Source organism: Seriola aureovittata, chromosome 17 (assembly GCF_021018895.1).
Source record: "Seriola aureovittata isolate HTS-2021-v1 ecotype China chromosome 17, ASM2101889v1, whole genome shotgun sequence".
NCBI classification, from domain to species: Eukaryota; Metazoa; Chordata; class Actinopteri; order Carangiformes; family Carangidae; genus Seriola; species Seriola aureovittata.
Window position 1 is genome coordinate 13,072,851 of NC_079380.1, and position 17,891 is coordinate 13,090,741.

Genomic DNA, 17,891 nt, shown 5'->3' on the forward strand with positions numbered 1-17,891 from the left:
GAACTTGACCCCTCTGTCACCTGATTTACGCACCTGCATTTTAGACGGAGCTGGCTACCCCAGACTTGTAGAACTTGGCCCTTCTCACTTGGCAAGTGCTCACTCGTCCTGATGTCATGTGTCTAATTGCTCGCGCTGCGTGGGATGTGAACTGTGTGCATGGGCTTTTGTGTGTGTGAATGTGTATGTCATCAGGAACCAAGCTAACACTTGCCTGCAGCAACACACACACATACACACACACACACACAAACACACAAACACACTCATGTCTTCACCCGCCACAACCTATCATTACCGCAGTCACGTAGCCACCTCCGCAGCGGGCCTCACAAGCCTCGACAACCACTGGCACACACACCTGGAGGGCCAAACACTTAGTTCCCAGCTCTGTGCTTCGTAAACACACACAGACCTATTCATATCCTGCAGCCTCAGCTTCTACCTTGCCCCTCCCATTCTCTGTAAAGTATGTCTCGCTTTTCTATCTACCCGACCGCAAATGCTTTAGTGCTATTTAATTTATTTCCTTTGTTATCAATTTCGACACCAGCTGAGTGAAACAGCACACAAACTGCAGAGCCAGGTTGGCAGCCACTTCCAGGCAGCCCCTGTGACTGCACAAACAACAGGCCACAGTGTGCATTCAAGAGCAAACACAGTACGGAGAAACGGGTTCTGAGAAGTTGAACGGTACAGTTCAACAAAAGAAAAGGAACTTTCTAATCCACTTTCAGGTGGCAGATTACAATTCTACGAGCCTGATGTTTAACCAGGATGGCCTCCTCGCGCTTGTTTCTTCATCCATGTTTGCCTGAGCCAGGGCTACTTGAGAGTGTACACGGTTGAGAGAACACACAAGTACACTGAGCAAACACGCGGCTGACGTTGCACACCTGAGACCGGCCCGCCTGCCGCACATGCGTGACCTTTACAGAAGCTGTCACCGTGACAAATCAGACACAAGAAAAACTTCTGAAGATTTCCAGCTCTACTTGTTTAAGGCCGCTCAGTGCAAACAGACACTTGTGACAGAGTTAATCGAGGGAACAATGGAAGATCTCCAGAACGTGCTTCCCCAACAGAAGCCTTGCCTGAAAAAGACAAAAATCACTGGAGGTGTTTGCCTTCCTTTGTCATGTCACAAGGTTGTCTTGGGCCTATGCTTGCCCTGCACCATGTTCTATTCAAAGGGGGCTTAGTGTGTTGCAGGTTGCTCTGATAGGTGTGTGAAACCTGAAACTCACAGGCTTTGGAGACAAACTGCGCAAATGGAGAAAGGAAAAACCAAAAGTAGATCATCTAGAATACCAACACATTATCTTGCAATGTTCTTGCAACATGACAGACTTCTTAAAAATGATGAATTTTAGCACGTGGTTTAATGACACGCATGTGTATAAAATACAGAGCAGCCGGATCTTCATTGGGAATTTAATTCCACTTTTCCGATGCATCTTGCATTTCATCTCTTTTGTCCCTCAAAGGATAGCTTTTTCTTGTCTTAAACAATTATCTTACACATCAAAGTCTGTTTCAGGAAAAGTGCTTCATGTGAAAAAAGCTGAATATACAGCTTTTTATGGTTTCAGAGGGAGCTGCATGAAGATGAATAATAACTGCCGGTTGGGGCTGTAAACAAGTTTGAGAATGAAAGAAAAAAAAAAAAAAATCTGGAGGTGTGGAATTGCTCAAAGCTACATCAGCTGCTACACACCCGAATCACTCCATGATCTGTCAGTGGTCGTGTTGCATTGTGGGTAATGTGGGCACCATGTTTTGACAAGGAGGAAGAGGGTGTGGAATAAGACAACAGCTCTGGTTCTGCTACATTGATTTTAATTATTTCTCTTTTTTTTTTTTTAACTGTTTGTTGTGAGTGTGAAAGTGTTTAAACTGGTGGAGTAGTCTTTTAAAACAAAACAGATACCTATTATTCATACTGGCCATCAAAAAAATACATATAGTGTATGGATTCTTACAACAACAACAAAAAAAAACACCTCTAGTGGACAGATAATTACTGATCAAACTTTCTGCCTTATAGAAGAGTCAGAATATATACGCAGTTGTAAGCTAAAACTGATCTTATGCAATGCACGGTTTCCCTCTTTTTCTCTTACCTTATTTCTGTTGCCTATGTGTCTGTATGTACTGTGTGTTATGAATGACCTCATCAAACTCTACCATACACAGCAGAGGGTTCTGGGCAACATCAGGTCCAAGCTACGCCGCAGAGCCCGACGGTGTCTCCCCGCTTCATTTACATACAACAATATACAGGTCCACAGCCCGTTCCCAAGCTCACATACACAAACCATTCACGGCACGCTAAACTCAATCTCAGTCAGAGCCCGTCTGTGCACGAGTGAATGTGCGTGTGTGTGTGTGTGTGTGTTTGTTTGTTTGTAAGTGGGCTGAAGGAAGGGCAAGGTTCCCGAAAAACATGTCACCTTCATTCAGTATGGTGAGCCGGGTGTTTAGGAGGCATGAAGTGGGATGGTACAATTGTTTTATTGTTCAAAATCATTTAAAGCACTGGCGCAGCACAAGGGCAGAGTATCCCTTTGCTCCTCTGCTGTCAGGAGCTCACAATGTGACTGGTGTGAGAAATATGCAGAGCTGTCTCCACTGAGAGAACTGGGGAAAGATTCAGCCTCAGGATATCACTGTGTGTGTGTGTGTGTATGCGTGTGTGTATGCGTGTGTATGCGTGTGTGTGTGTGTGTGTGCATACACAGGGCTCAGGCATGATCAAACAAAGCACATCCAGGTACAGTATGCCATCTGTACTCCCCCACCCAGACCCCAAAAAATGTACTCCACGCAGAGTCTTTGCGGTACATGGAGTGTCAGAATGAAAGAGGCCTTGTCTAAGAGCCTAATCCTTGAGCGATTAGTCAACGCGTCTCGATTTAGAGCTGGCAATGCTGACACGCCCCCATCCTTCAGCCACCCCCCTCACAGTGGAAATGGCAACCCACAGGTGTCCATACAATGTGTCTCATTAGAAAAGAAAACGGTGGCGGGAGGTGGCTCGGGCGTGACTTTCACACGAGATAGAGGAACGAGGCAGGAGCAAGGCCTCAGCAGAAGGCCTGACAGCGGCAGCAAGAACATCAAGACAGGAGCCTGGTATAAGAAGTGAAAACTCTTCTTTTGGATGTATATTCTCTCACATGCTGCAGTTAAGTCAGCTTTCCCTGTGCCCAAAATGTCAGAGAGAGAAAGAGTGAGAGAAAGAAAGAAGTGGCACATGTATTTTTCACAGATTATCCCTTCATCAGACTGTGTTTTCTGTAAACAGCCGTTTTGAAGTGGAAGGATTGAGAGCAGAGACAGGTATTTCACCTAATCAGCCTCATACACCCTCGCTTTCCATCAACATAAATACCTCATCTTAGGGGTATTCCCATGCCAGAACATGCCGCCATTGACTAAAATATTCTGACTATTGACGACACTGTACGCAAATCAGGTATACAGAGCATAAACTCAATAGGTGCTTCAAAGCACAAATGGTCACCATCTGGCAAAGATGCAGTATGTTACTGTTGAAATAGATGACTGAGTCCAGGCCTGTGAGGTGTTTTTATACTGCATTCTTCACCACTGTTAATCACATAAGGGCATATTATCGGAATGATGTGATTTAAAAGGGGAGGCAGGAGATGTTAGAAGAGCTAAAGGCCCATTTTTCAACATGAAATAACTACATTTTTGTAATAAATATTGAATACTAGTCAGACACACTAGTATAAAATGTATCTACTGAACAACTACGTAACTATTGTACACGTATTGTCATTGTGAGTTTAATACATTTTTCTTAATCTGGTCCTAGTTAAGCTGTGGCAGTTTGAGTATCAGGAAATGACCTTTGGCCCTGGGGACAGACTACTGTACTTCCCCAATCACATCCATCGTGTGTCTAACCTTGAATGAAAGCTCAAAAAGGGGAGGGGTGTGTCTTTAGAGACCGGAAACAGAGAGGAATCACTTACCACTTTCCCCAAGAGACCCCAGTGGAGTTACACAGAGAAGGGATTCAAATAACAATGGCAAGGGGGGGGGGGGGGGGGGGGCGCTGAATGTTTCCTGAGATCACAAGGAGACCACAGCACTTGCCAGCTCGCCAGCTCGGCAGCCAGGCAGCCAGGCCGGCTGTGTGTGGACGTCCACAGGGTGAGAACACACATGGTTTGAGTTTGGCCCCGTGTAGGACCGGGAGGAAAGAAGGGGCCTGGTAGCAGGAACCCTCCAATTCTCACTTCCTGCTTCTGCTGGAAACGTGATCTGTGTGCCCGTCGTCCCCATCAACACAGAGCACAGTGTTCGCCCAGCAGCCAAGGGGGTTAGCATGCTCATGCACAGGGCACCCCATCACGCCGTATCAGCCTGTCAGCACCCCGAAAACCCAGGCCGGTGTTTCCCCAATGAGCTGAGGGGACGCAGCGGAGACAATCCCATTATCCCATTCAATCATGCTGTCAATCCTCCTGAGCCACAGAAGCAGGTAAGGTGACATTTCTATAGGAAGTGTTTTTCTTGATGCTTCTTCCTCTATTTTTTTTCATATTTTACAAGTATGATTCTTCAGCAGCTCCACCACAAACAAAAAAGTATCTTAAAACCCATGAGGAGATCAATGACCTTGTTTTCAACTATACATACAGTAGGTAGATATTACCAGCTCACAAGTGTAGAAAGACAGGATATAGATGGGTGGCGCATAGGGAAAGGCCATAATTACAGGCTTGGGCAACTGTCTTTAACTCACCTTTACTACCTGAAAGGCAAATCAATGTCACGTAAACTGCTCCTGGGACAAAGAACTCCAGCTGACCTCGCCATCCCTCCTTGACAGCGGAAGATGACTCACCTCAGAAAACCACAGGTTAATTTTGCCCAAGTAAACACACCGCACTATAAAACCACTGGAAAGGGCCCGCATTGTATACATCTTTGACCCGAGTTTGAACTAATTATTATAAAGGAAAGACACACGTACAAGACATCCATTTGATCTAAGGGAAATGTTGCAAGAAATGAACAGCTTTCGGGCAACAACAAAAGTTGCGTGGGGCAATTCTGCGTGCTGTTGTGTGTCCATGTGTGCTGTGTGTGTTGCCAAGGCCAGATCTCCATTGTTTATGCTCTGCTGTGTCTGGGTCAGCGGGGCTCTTGACTGAATTCTTGCCCCAGCATGCAGAAAGTTTTAACAGTGTTGTTGCAGGAGGAGGAATGATTACATTATAAAAATACACCACACCATATGTCCTAGTGAGAGCCCAAACCACACGATGACATACAGTAGAATCCAGCAGGCCTTTAACCCTGCCTCTACACCTCACGAGCTGACACAGCCTCACCGCGGCTTTGGGTGATCCACTCACCTAAAGTTATTTTCAGAAAAAGGACAGGATGAAGTGACTATCCAAGACGGCAATTGCTTATTCAGCAAGTCTCCAGTTGATGGAAAACTGGGACCGAAAGAAATCACAAGGGAGAATTTGAGCTTAAGAACGCCCTCGGTCGGCTAAACCTCTGGTTTTCAATCATCTTCTGTCTGTGACCCGAGAAATTTGCAAGTTCTGTGTCCGACCAAACACCTCAGCAGCTGATTTTATTGACGTCCACACTCCTTCCTTTTCTTGATGACATGCCAGTCAGTGCAATTAGCCGGTGTAGTGTGTCTGGCTAGGCTGAAAACACGCTCCTGGGTCTGGTTGACACTATTCAGCTACTGAGTGGGGCTCTGTGGGAAAGGTACCAGCAGAGAGGAGTAAAATGCAAATGTGGCTTTGGCAGAAAAGGTCATCAGGGCTACTTCACACGGCCACAACCAACTCAGAGATGGATAAATAGCTTTTGCATGAAAAGCTGCCTCTTCTCTGTGACCCTTCCCACACAAGTTCACTCTGGTTAGGAGCAATTCAAGTTACCTCGATCAAAATCTCACCGACCCCCCCCCCCCATCTCCAGTTCACACTCTCTGTGCTCTGCTTGTGTCTCGTAACAAGACAGAGCATGCTCACTGTAAACCTCTTGGGGGGTGAAAGGGATTGGGAGATTAAATTTATTTTGAATTCCTTCCCCTTAATGTGGCAATTACCCCCTCTTCCCTCTCCCTCACCTCTTCTCTCCTCTCCTCTCCCAGCAGCACAGCATGGAGTCTGTTCCAAAGCACATCTAGTTTATGTTTTGTACACAGAAAGCATTTCTTTCACCCCACCCCACCCCCACCCCCCAGCCGAATCTCAAACTTCACAGCAGAAATGGCCTGGCACTCAGTCGACTTAAGGTGGATTAGATGTTCGTGTACTTCTGGAAAAGTGTGTGCCGACTATGAATTCCTTAGTTTGAGAAGGATAAGAAAAGATCTGACCAAAAATCATTGCTAGTTATCACTTACAAACATCAGATAAAGCTTTGTATGCTTGCATGATAGTGAAAGCAAACACACAACTACTGACTTTGGCAAAAAACTTAAAAGAAATGCATATAAATGTAATTCCAAATTAGTTTGATTTCAAGTTTGGCCGATTTTCAAAACCATTCCTGCTTGTGAAAACTCAAAGGCTTCAAGCTGAACTAGTCTTGCAAAATATGTTTTCCTGACAAAAGTAGACGCTAAAAGCTTTAAAACCAGGGAAACTATGGATCTTAATCATGCCATTTTGCAGCGTCATAAGCCAGGTCATTTGTGTCTAATCTTAGTAAGCAGATCAGAAACTTTGCATGTGTGTGTTCGCTATGCAAGATGCTGCTGTGCCATTTTTTTTTTTTTCTGCATCCAAAATGAAGGTCAGCAATGCTACAGTTACAAAAGTGTCTAATCGTGACGTCCGAAAAACCCTGATTTGAACCACTTGTGTAACAAAACCGGCTGGGGATGTGAGATTTCCTGACTCGATTTGTGTTGCCGCTTTTAAACAGCCTGCATCCAACCTCTCAGAGGCAACACACACTGTCCTTTGGTGAATGAATCCCACCAAAAAAGGCTCCATTTCCCCCTTTTCTTTGGTTGGAGGGCCAGTCACAACCCCCCTTTTCACTGCATTTCCACACATTCCATGCATCCAAAATGGACTCATTTTCTATCGACTAAGCTTCTTAATTGACCGGTCTATACACGGAGGGATTAGCTGATAAGAGGGGCTAAAGAAAGAGAGAGAAAGCAAAACAAAAAGAGGAAGTAAACAGTCAGTTGGGGGGTGGCAAGACACCAAAGGATTACCCCTGTCATCTGTTCTGTGATAAAAAAAAAAAGTACATCTTCAGATGTGTGGGTAGAAGGAGGAAAGACTTTGTGAGGCATCCAAGAAAAACATGCACTATCAGGCACCTCGGAGGCACCCTCTCTCCAGGAGAGAACAGAGGAAGGCCCCTGCAGTGAGGATTCAGTATTTCCTCCACCAGTAGCTACAGTTAAGACACACCGAGGACCTGAAACTCTTTCCATAGGTCTGTCTTCCATGTTCTCTCACAATGCTTGGCCCACATCTCCTCTGCTCTCTGTTTCTTTATGTTGCTTTACACAGCTGCCCAGGGCCCATTCACGCACTAAATATTTGGTCGTCACGTCATGCCGTAATGTTCTAATCTGTTCTTTCCATTGTTTGCAGAGTTGCCAGTATATTCTATGATTTTCAGTACAAACAAGGAAAGTAGGGTCATAAAAGAAGGTTTCGTGCTGTTGTGAGATCTCCAAACTCTTTAGAGCAAAGCTGTAGAATGACTAAGTACAACAGGGACTGATATAGTCTATAACCTGTGAGCACAGACACACACACACACACACACACACACACACACAGTCACAGAGTGCCAGCTGTGCCACTGACGTAGGTGGAGTCCGAGTATCAAGCCAACACAGGCCTTTATAATCGTGCTAGATTTATAGGTGTGGTGCCTTGTGTTCTATATCTAATTACAGATTTTTTACAATGATAGCATGTTAAGTGAAATGTAATACAAGAGTGTTAGAACCCCTGCTTTGACCTAGACATAGCAGCCCATGAAGCCCTACCTTTTAATTTCACCATATAGGGTTTCAGTGAAAAAAGGGCTGATATGCTTCCTCCTCAGGGGTGCAGAGGTAATGTAACTGGCAGAAAAGTAGACAGGATATTTTTTTTTTTTGCAGTCTGTCCTTCCCTCAATCTGCCTCTCATTTTCAGGCTTATCACTCCATTCTGTCTAAGCTCACCCTCTCCTCTCCTCATCTCTCTTTCCATGCTCTGTCTCTCTTTCACAAAGGTGCACATTTATTTTACCTTGTATTTGACAAACAAAGGTGCCATTAAGTAACATACCTCCTGACAATATTTAATTAGGTTAAAAGAAGTCAAAATGGCCAACTCTGATTCCAGGGAAATTCCAGCTTAGGGATGAAAAGGGCTGCAGGGGTAGTGGGAGGGGTTTGGTTTTGGGGAGGGGGGGTGAAGCAGTGGGGCAGGAGGCGGGTGGGGAGAGGTTGGTGAAAGTCGAGCTCCATCTCTTTTTTTGACGGATTGGTACAGACATGTGGAAACTTTACACGCTGTTTATTTGACCATGCTTTCCGTACGCACGTATCATATTAAAAAAAAAAAACACAAGTGTCGGGAGAGGAGTCAGAAGAAAAGGGCTTCTTTCCTTCACCCCAACAATGCCCGAGCTGTTCAGGCTGATATATGCAGCACAAAGGTCTCAGCGAGGCAAGAGAAATACACACGTTTCACGTGTCACTCACCAACGCTCTCCACTGCCACTGTCGATCTGCGGTGACGCATGAAGATGCAGCGTACACAAACACACATGAGCATGCGGACATATGAACACACACACACACACACACACGCACACACGCACACACTCTCTACTGCATCTGTCAGTTGTCACTATGATCTTCAATCTGACACCTGGTGATCAGCAAACAATTATAAAGCAATCAAACAAGCAAATCCTGGTAGTGTTGAAACCATAATAAAAAAAGGGCAGGAGGTGAAGCTGCTAGCAGATTTCACAATGTAAACTAGAAGCAATGCATCCTCTAAAACCTCAATACATTATCAGAGTGTAAGTGTATTTGTAAAGAGGCTTGTATGCACAGTTTTAAATGCATTTTTCTTTGTATCTGCAGTGAAATTCTTGCATCAAACTCAGTTTCAGCCGAGGAATCCTAGGCTCCATGTGCTCTCACATTTGCAAAGCAGATGTCTTGATTAGAGCATAACAAGAAAATCTGTCATTCTCCTCACCAAGACCAGGGACATAAACATGCACACAGACACGTTACGTTAATACAAACTGCATTGCGCTCAATATGAAAACAGTTTGCTTTCTAATAACGACATGGTATCGTGATGATTCAACGCATAGAAATTGCAATGTACAATAAAAAATAAAAAAAGCTGGATTCTGGCCGAGATGACTAGCGAAGAAAACTGAAGACCACCCGTGTTTGCTCACATAAAGACTATGGCTCTCATGTCCAATCATGTATCATAGATCAGGCTGTTTATGAGGCAACCTGTAAAGACCAGAGGCAGAGGCTCAGCCACATGTTTTACTGCTCTGTTTGAATAATCAGGTACAAGTAAAACAAACAGCTACAGAGAGGATGTTTAGCAAGGAGCTCAGGATCCAACTCGAGGTAATAAGTGATCATTAGTTTTAATAGCCTGGCTCCTGCACCAAATGAAACGAAAGACCAAGAGACCACATCCAGCTAATGTAAATAAACCAAAAATCTCCTCCAATGTCTGTCTTGAAAAATTTCTCTCACTTTCTTTACAGGTTGTGTAAAAGTAAAGCAGGAACTGGAAGATGACGCCGTCCTGACTGAGAAGTACACTTTGTATTCTGGTAGGATTACTAATGAAAATATGTTTAGGCACCATGTGCATGTATTCATCTAATCCACTATGAGCCTGGATACAGAGTAAATAACTATAAAACTGCAGAGACTCTGAAAGCACAAATGGATCTGGAGCTTTATCCTTCCTCTAGGACTGTTTTGTGCTATGCTAAGACTGCAACGTGTTAAAACAAAAAAGTGTGGGACTCGAGTAAAGGATTGTTTAAAATCCAATAAAAGTTTAAAAAATATTCCTCCACTGACCCAATGCTTATGTTTTAAGCCTACGTTAGTCCGTTAAGCAGATGCTGGTGTTTGGTGGCACATCTTGATTCCACCTGAGCTCGGAGAGCAGTGAGGCGGGCCCAGTGGTCCAGATGGCCCCCCAACACAGGCCTGAACATAAACATGGCTTGGGTCTGGTTGAGGAGAAGGAGACCCCGTTTATTTATGGACATGTCTGGGTCTGGGACACAATTATAGAAAGATAGATAGAGGAGGTGAGGGACAAAGGGAAAGGGGTAGGAGAGCGGTGCGTCCAAACTTACACGTGGATGACTTCCAGTATGGTTGTGTGATCTGGCCCACCTACACAGCAATAGCTGAATATTAAAGTGCGTCTGTGTGAGTGTGTGCAAGGTTAAATGTGCCTATTCCCACATGCTGCTCTTTTCTTATCTACAGATTCAGTCCAATGTACAAACTATAAACTAAAATATCTTTTTAAACTGGAGGGCGGAAAGCACCAACTCGCTCATTTGAGGAACTAATTGAACTCTCTGTGACGTCAAACGTGCCACAAACAAGCCCATCTCGCCAGGGGTATTGGCTGCAGGGCGGCAAAAGTAGAGTGAGGGTGTGAGGCCGGGGAATTCAAAGAATTTTCTCGTGTGCTTACCGGTAAGAACCAAGCCCACTGTAGGTTTATGAAAGTATGGCTGAGCAAGGCCCTTTTCATCTTTGCTGCACTCTCCTCAGCTATATCGGTTCAATCTAGATTTTTACAATAGAGCTTTACGGCTTAATAGCCCAGCAACAGAAACCCAGACATCGTAAGGTGTTTTTATGGTTCTTGTAGCTCCTTTATGACTGGGCCAAATGTCATTGCGTTACTGTACGGCAAAAAAGAAAATGCAGGTAGTTTGACGGAGGAGGTGCTAGACAGTTCATTTTGCTTTCATAATCACTGCAGGATCCTTGACACAGGCCTGAGAAACTGTGGTCAGGACAAGGAAGTCTTGACGAGTAGATCACTGGTGCTGGCACTCGCACACGCAAACAGTTTGCACTCGACGACCACAGCTTAAACTACAGTACAGCACATTGCTTCACAAACCCTGCCAGCTCATGTGTTTTCTGTTGCCTTTCAGGAAAAAAAAAACAAAACAAAACAAAAAAAAAAAACAGAACAAAACAACTATCCAGTATGAAAACCAAGTTAGACGTTCAAGCAATCTGCAAATCTGCAAGAGGTTTGTTTGTGAGGGAAAGGCAAATTAGTGTCACTTATTTCTCACTTGTAACATTTTTGTGACATTAGGGTAAGCACAGAGTAGGTGCATATATAGCTGCTTCTGCACTTTTACTAGGTGACAGTGACGGTCATCAGTCATTAATGTGAGTGACAGGCGTCCCGCTCATTCCTCTGCATTGGTGTGAATGTCCTCTGCTCGTCGTCCTCAGCATTGTTACGACATTGCACAGAGCAATAAAGCTCAGGCTAGGCGATTAGCAAGGCGGCCTGACACAACATGCACGCACTCACATACACACAAAAACACACACACACACACACACACACACACACACACACATATATATATACTGAAGTATAAACATTACACAATCACACCAAACACATGAGCAGCTCCAGCTAATTGAGACCACGCTGCCTTTTAATGCCTGTTTATATGTGACTCTTAAATGAATGCTGCCCCTGGAGCTCCTTCCAAAACAGCTCAGTCAAAGAGCGGAGGAGAGGAGGGGAGGGAAGGAGGTGATAGGGAAGGTGGGATGAAAATTACAGTAGGAGGGGGACTGGCAAATGATTATGCCCTGCAGTGCTCCACAGCCCAGGTTTTACCAACAAAAACAAAGCTAAAACATGAAGAAAAGTTCATTGTTGAATGAAACTCTTGATTGGAAAAGCAGTTTAGCCCCCGGCTAGTGTTTATATTATTATTATTTTAGATACCCTGTTCTTTAAATGGTTAAAGAAATCTACATGGAGGCAATTTGAGTAAGACATTTGAGGCCTAAAGATTATCAAAAGTGCTGGGCTGTTCCAATTTCTTTCATCTTCATGATTCATTGAATGAGTGAACGCAAGCGAGGGAAACTGAACTTTAATACCTCTCAATCAGTACCATGTGGGGCTTTATTGGTGTGCCGCTGCCATTCTCGCTGCCTTGGCGGGCATGAAGGACACGGAGACCCAGGGGGCAGAGGGACTGGCCATCGCTCGCTCACATCGTTAAAGTCGATAAGCTGGCAGCTGGCGGGAGGAAAGCTTGCCATCAGTAACCACCAGGTCCCTGACCACCACACTCACATTTTCCAAAACCTTTTTTTTTTTTTTTTCTCTCTTCTCAATCTGCTCCCCGCCTCTTCTCTGCTGGTTCGACCGGACTCGACCTTCCAGAGCGCAGACCAGTTGCTTCTGATGTGTGGCGCCGCAGTTCTGGGAGCAGTCGAAAAAGTCCCACCTCGCCCCGAGTGACTTTTGCCCTGTCCTCAAGGCCACCAGGTTCTCCATCAAGCCTCGGAGTAACAGTAAACAGCCACTTTGGCATCGATACCTCCCTGTCTTTAAAAGGCCACACAGAGCACATAATGCACAATTAACACAGTGTATCCTGATTTTTGAAATGTCACAGGTGTAATTATATTTGGACGTGGATTATCCGTTTTCATATGCACAGATTTTGGGACACAGGGTTTGGATTTCAAGTTGCAGCTTGTACGGACTTGGGGATTAACTGAGAGGGTGGCGTAGGCGTGTGTGTGTGAGTGTGTGTGTGAGTGTGTGTGTGAGAAAGAGAGAGAGAGAAAGAGACAGATGTCTGGAAGAGGCTAGGTTGGCAGAGTTTATGGTGGAGGAGTGCAGGCTTTGTAAACGAACAGAGGAACACACACAAACATACGTATCCACCTCACACAAGCTTCCCTCCTCACACACCGAACCAAACCTGAGCTTACAACAGCCGTGCACCGCTGCTAATGTCCTCCTCGTGTGCATAAGTTGGCGTTTATGTGTGCAAGCACATGTGTTTATGTGCGCACTCCAGTTACGCTATAAGTTGGGCACCCCCACCCACCCACCCACCCACCCTCCTACAGCTGTGCACGCCCCCAACACACGTGCACCCCATTTAGGCAGCTGCTGATTGAGAGCTGCAGCACCGACTGGGGGTAACGGCGCAAGGAGAGGACGTAGTTATTCATTTTCATTGCGCTATAGGCTTTCCCCTGGTTTCTAATTGGGGTATTGCCGGTTACCCGTGGAGGGTGAAAGAGTGTTGAGTGTGGGGTTGCAGCGTACACTAAGACGGACTGTAAAGGGGCTGCTGCCACAAATAACACCCCATTAACATCAACCACAGGGAGCAAATACACACAGCAATAAGACATAGTTAGAGAAAAAGAAAGGCTGACCATGTAATGCTTTATTGCACAGCTGCAAAATGCGCTTCATGCAATAGGCAGAAAATGCATTATGAGGTTTAAAATGCAGCTAATGAACAAGGTTTTCCTGAAGCACTGTTTGCCTGCAAAGAACAAAAACACAGTGAACTCCCGAGTCAATTATTAACTCGAACAGTAGACGAAGGTTTACTTGAACCATCAACTAGACAGATATACACTCAGACTTCCGCCTCCGTATCTCTACCAAAGCTCCACCTTGGCTTGCTCCCTCTACCCACTCTGCCATGCCTCAACATATTGTCTGCAATAAGCAGCATGGGGTAAAAAAACATGGATATCTTCCCTAAAGGCAAGAGAGCTCCTATAGTACCTGCCTGCCTGCCTGCCTTAGACACGTCTGGTCAGGTTCTCAGCTCAGCTAGTCCGCGGTAGCTGTTATCAGAAGCCGCCGAAGGATTTAGATGATCGATTATCATGAAGAGACGAGTACATTTGGAGAGCTTAGAGGAAGAGATGGCAGAGATAAGCAGCTGGGAGCAGTGTCGCAACCATTCTCTTCTGTAGTGGGTTAGCAGTTGCCACTCTGAAAAAGAATGAGATTTGAGGCAGGTGTTAATGTCAACATGCTCTCCAGGCCTGAAACTAAACCGCGGGCAGTGCAAGCTTGCACTTTCACTGAGAATCAATAGAAAAGAAATAACAAAAAAAAAAAAAAAAAAAAAAAAGAACAGGAGTAAAAGTAAATAGTGGCCAACAGCTCCGATAAGCCCACAGGTTGGAATTTGATTTTGGTTAGAAAGCAAGGAGGAGATAAGAGGGATCCGGAGGAACTGCACAGTGTTTGAAATATTACAAAGGTTATGCAGAAGGCTGTGTGTCCATGCCACTCTTGTTTGTGTGTGCACAACATCACAGCACTGCTCTTCAAGGTGGCTAAAGTCCCCTTAGTGACAAACCCAAGAGGAGAAATCTGATTAGCTGTAGATTGTGGACAACTTGACATACACTTGTGCCAGTGCAAGAGGTGTGGCTATGTGTGTAAAGTGCACACAAACACACACACACACACACACACACACACACACACACACACACACACAGTACTCATACACAATTGCACTAAGCTTATATCTTAAGACATCTTACTGCACATATGCACACATAAAATACACTATGATGAATGAACTTGTACGTGCACTGCATGAGCACACGGTTGCACAACACACAGATGAACAATTCACTTATTACAACTTTTTCCCATGACACTCTTTCCAATAGTCGCCAACTGACAGCAACCTGAATAACTACATAGTCTGAAATCTGATTTGTTGGCGGTAAACTGGTCAGCGTTCAACAATGTAGTGTGCACACCAAGAGGAGACGGAGGACTGGGCTTTCCGACATGAGCAATACAGTACACCTCTTCAGAGAAACATGTTCAATATGCAAAAGGAAATTCATTCAAAATCAGAACCAAATCAAAACTGTCATATGTCAACAGTCGCTATGAGGTCAAATACTGAGCTGAACGCAGAGAAAACTTTTATTTTTGTAAGTTTTCTCTGCGTTCAACCACATGCACAAGACAATAAACAACTATTTTTGTGGCGTGCCACTAAGGCCTGGACATAATGTGCCCAACATACACCTGAAATAATGTTAAAATCCACTTAAACAGGACACCTGTGGGAAGTGAACTCAAGGTGGCTTTATACTTGTGCTATTACTGTCACCATGTCATAAGCTGCCCCACCTGTTCCTTGGCCATGTCACCTGTGTGTTTCTTTCATTCATTCTCTGTGTTCGGTAGTGTCTGACAGAGCAGAAGTTGAGCCAACAGAGAGCTAAAGCATTTGCCAAGTTTCTGTGCCACAATTAAAACAACCAAACCAAAAACCAGACTGGTTTTTGCTGTTTTCACACTGCTGTTTAGCTCTTCTGTACTTTTTTTTTTTTCCCCCTCTTCTTTCCGTTGCTGAACTACACCAACATGAATTTAAAATGACATCCCCATCTTTGCTGAAATTATCCTGAAAGCTCTTGCATAGGCTCACTTTGAGCAATCCACATGAAATGCTGCACCAACTGTTGACTCTCTGGGCTCAACAGCATTTCTACTTGTAAGGCCGGAAAAGGCTGAGGAGTGACAGATGTACAAAGTGAACAGTTGGCTTTATTGAAGTTCACTCTGGGTTTATCATTGTCGGTACATACAGAGGCACACGGCTACTTTGATCTTCAAAGGGAGATGAGTTAGAATGAGGGGCAATAAGAAGATAATAATGCCAGTCTACATCCATTACTCCATAGATCACAGGGTTACAGACATGCAAAGTAGCTTATACTTTCAACAGGGAGGCCGTTTTTCATGTTACCACATTGCCATCTAGTGGTGCAATTTCAAACTAAAAGTTTCTCCACCAAAGGGTCTAAGGGAAATGTGTTGAATGCAAAATTGCAGTGACTTTAGGTAATAATTTAAAAATCAAACACACTGCCAAACAGGTCTATGAAGCCATTCTTGAAGCTGCTATTGATTTTTTTTTTTTTTTTAACTGAATTTTATCAAAGCAGAGATTTGTCTTGTAATAGTAATAATAATAATAATGTAATAATAATTTACAATTTTCATTCACTTATGGATTTCAAACAGTAAAAGTTAAACATATGAACAAAAGAAAACAAGTGTGTAAAACTCTAAAGCTCTATGAACTGCAGAGGATGTTGTCCAGCCCTTCACATAGTCTTATGCAAGAGAGACATCTTGTGGGTAACGTACCAAAATGCAGTTTGATTATATTGCACACTCGAAGAAAAGAGTGACGCTCTGTTGTAATGCGCCGTCAAGCTAAGACCAGAAAAAAATTGCAGTAGAGTAAAATCAGTTATTGAACATTAAAACGGTTTGATCTCAGATGGTTTTCCACAAAAGGCAGAGCTCTCACTTTGTCAACTGTAACACAGGTGAAATAACACACAATTCATCTTTCAATCCACTGAGGACATTACATATATGACTAGCAGGTGCCTATATTATGTTGTACTGTGATGTGTGTTACAGTAAATGAGAAAGCAGTGGAGGGTTCAAGAATACAAATAATATTCTGCCGTGGGGTTTTCTTTTTTTTTTTTTTTTTTAAACTTAAAAATAAAACAGTGGGTCATTATATTAGTTTATACACTACCCTGAAAATGAATAAATAGAGAGCTTACAGTCAAGCAACAGCAGCATGTCCCTTTCTTCAAGTCACCACTAGAGGTCAGAGTTTGATCCATGTCAATGGAAAGTAGCCTAAGCAGCTTGCAGGTAAGCAGAAGGTATAATTGGAAATAAATTTTTACGTATGTCATACGTCTGCCTGAGTCATTCAGTTTTTTTCCTCCCTTTATTGTAATGAACAGGCTGACAAACAAAAGCCTTGTAAACTATGCAACCTGTTTAGTATATAAGACATTTTGCAAGAAGTTTGTCAAACTTGAATGTATCATTTTTTTTGTCAGAATAAAATCTGCAGTTTATATTTCAGGGTTGGATTGTTTGAATTAGGGCACACAGTACACATTACATGCATAAATGAGAAGTTTTGCCTACATCGTTTCTGGACATCCTCACAATGGTGTGAGGAGTCATCCACATTGTAGACACATTCAGCTTTATTCTCATAAATATGTTCTGAATGTGAATATGATCCAATTTAAATGTAAAAACACAAGCACAAAAAATGAGTTGCATTTTAGTGAAAAATGTCTGTTTGTGCATTGAATTCAACATTATTGTAAAATCATAATGTACATTTAGTTTTAGGGTAGAATATTTTGCAGAGCAGAGCATTTTCTTTGTTACTATGAATGATGAGGTCTATGGGCACACCAGACATCATCTGTAAAGTTTGTATTTTTTTTTATCCACAAAAAAAAAAAAAAAAAGCACATTGAAAAAAATCCCCCATGCCCAATCAAGGTTTTAACTTAACACCATAAATCTCAAGTGGACATGGAAGGAACTACAGCCCTGTAGACCAATATTCTGTTGTTGCGTACATTGTCCACTAGGGCGCAGCAGAGTCAAGGAAATGTGCTGAGGCAGTTTCAATATCAATCAGACTGCATGACAACATTGCCATGGTTTCTAATGCCATTTTCTGCAAAATAAAGATTTTATAGAGACAAAATTAAAAAAAAATGTCATAAAATCTTAATTTTGTGCAGCTCATCGGCCATAATCTTCTGAAAAGTGACACAAAATCCAATCAGCAACAGCCCATTGAGAAACATAAATGTGTGCCTGTTGAATGAGTGATGCCCTGTGATGACAGCCTGACATCTGGACAGCCTCCATGTCGTTTCAGCTGTCATTACGGCACTTTGGCTCTGTGCGCTTATCTGAGTTTCTGGTCAGGGA

The 17,891-nt window shown here is 43.6% G+C and overlaps 1 long non-coding RNA gene across 2 annotated transcripts in view; it reads right to left on the bottom strand.

Annotated features, from left to right (window-relative positions):
* The window catches only part of LOC130184805 (uncharacterized), a 114,943-nt gene that overhangs the window by 26,388 nt on the left and 70,664 nt on the right, over nt 1-17,891 (bottom strand). The window lies entirely within an intron of this gene.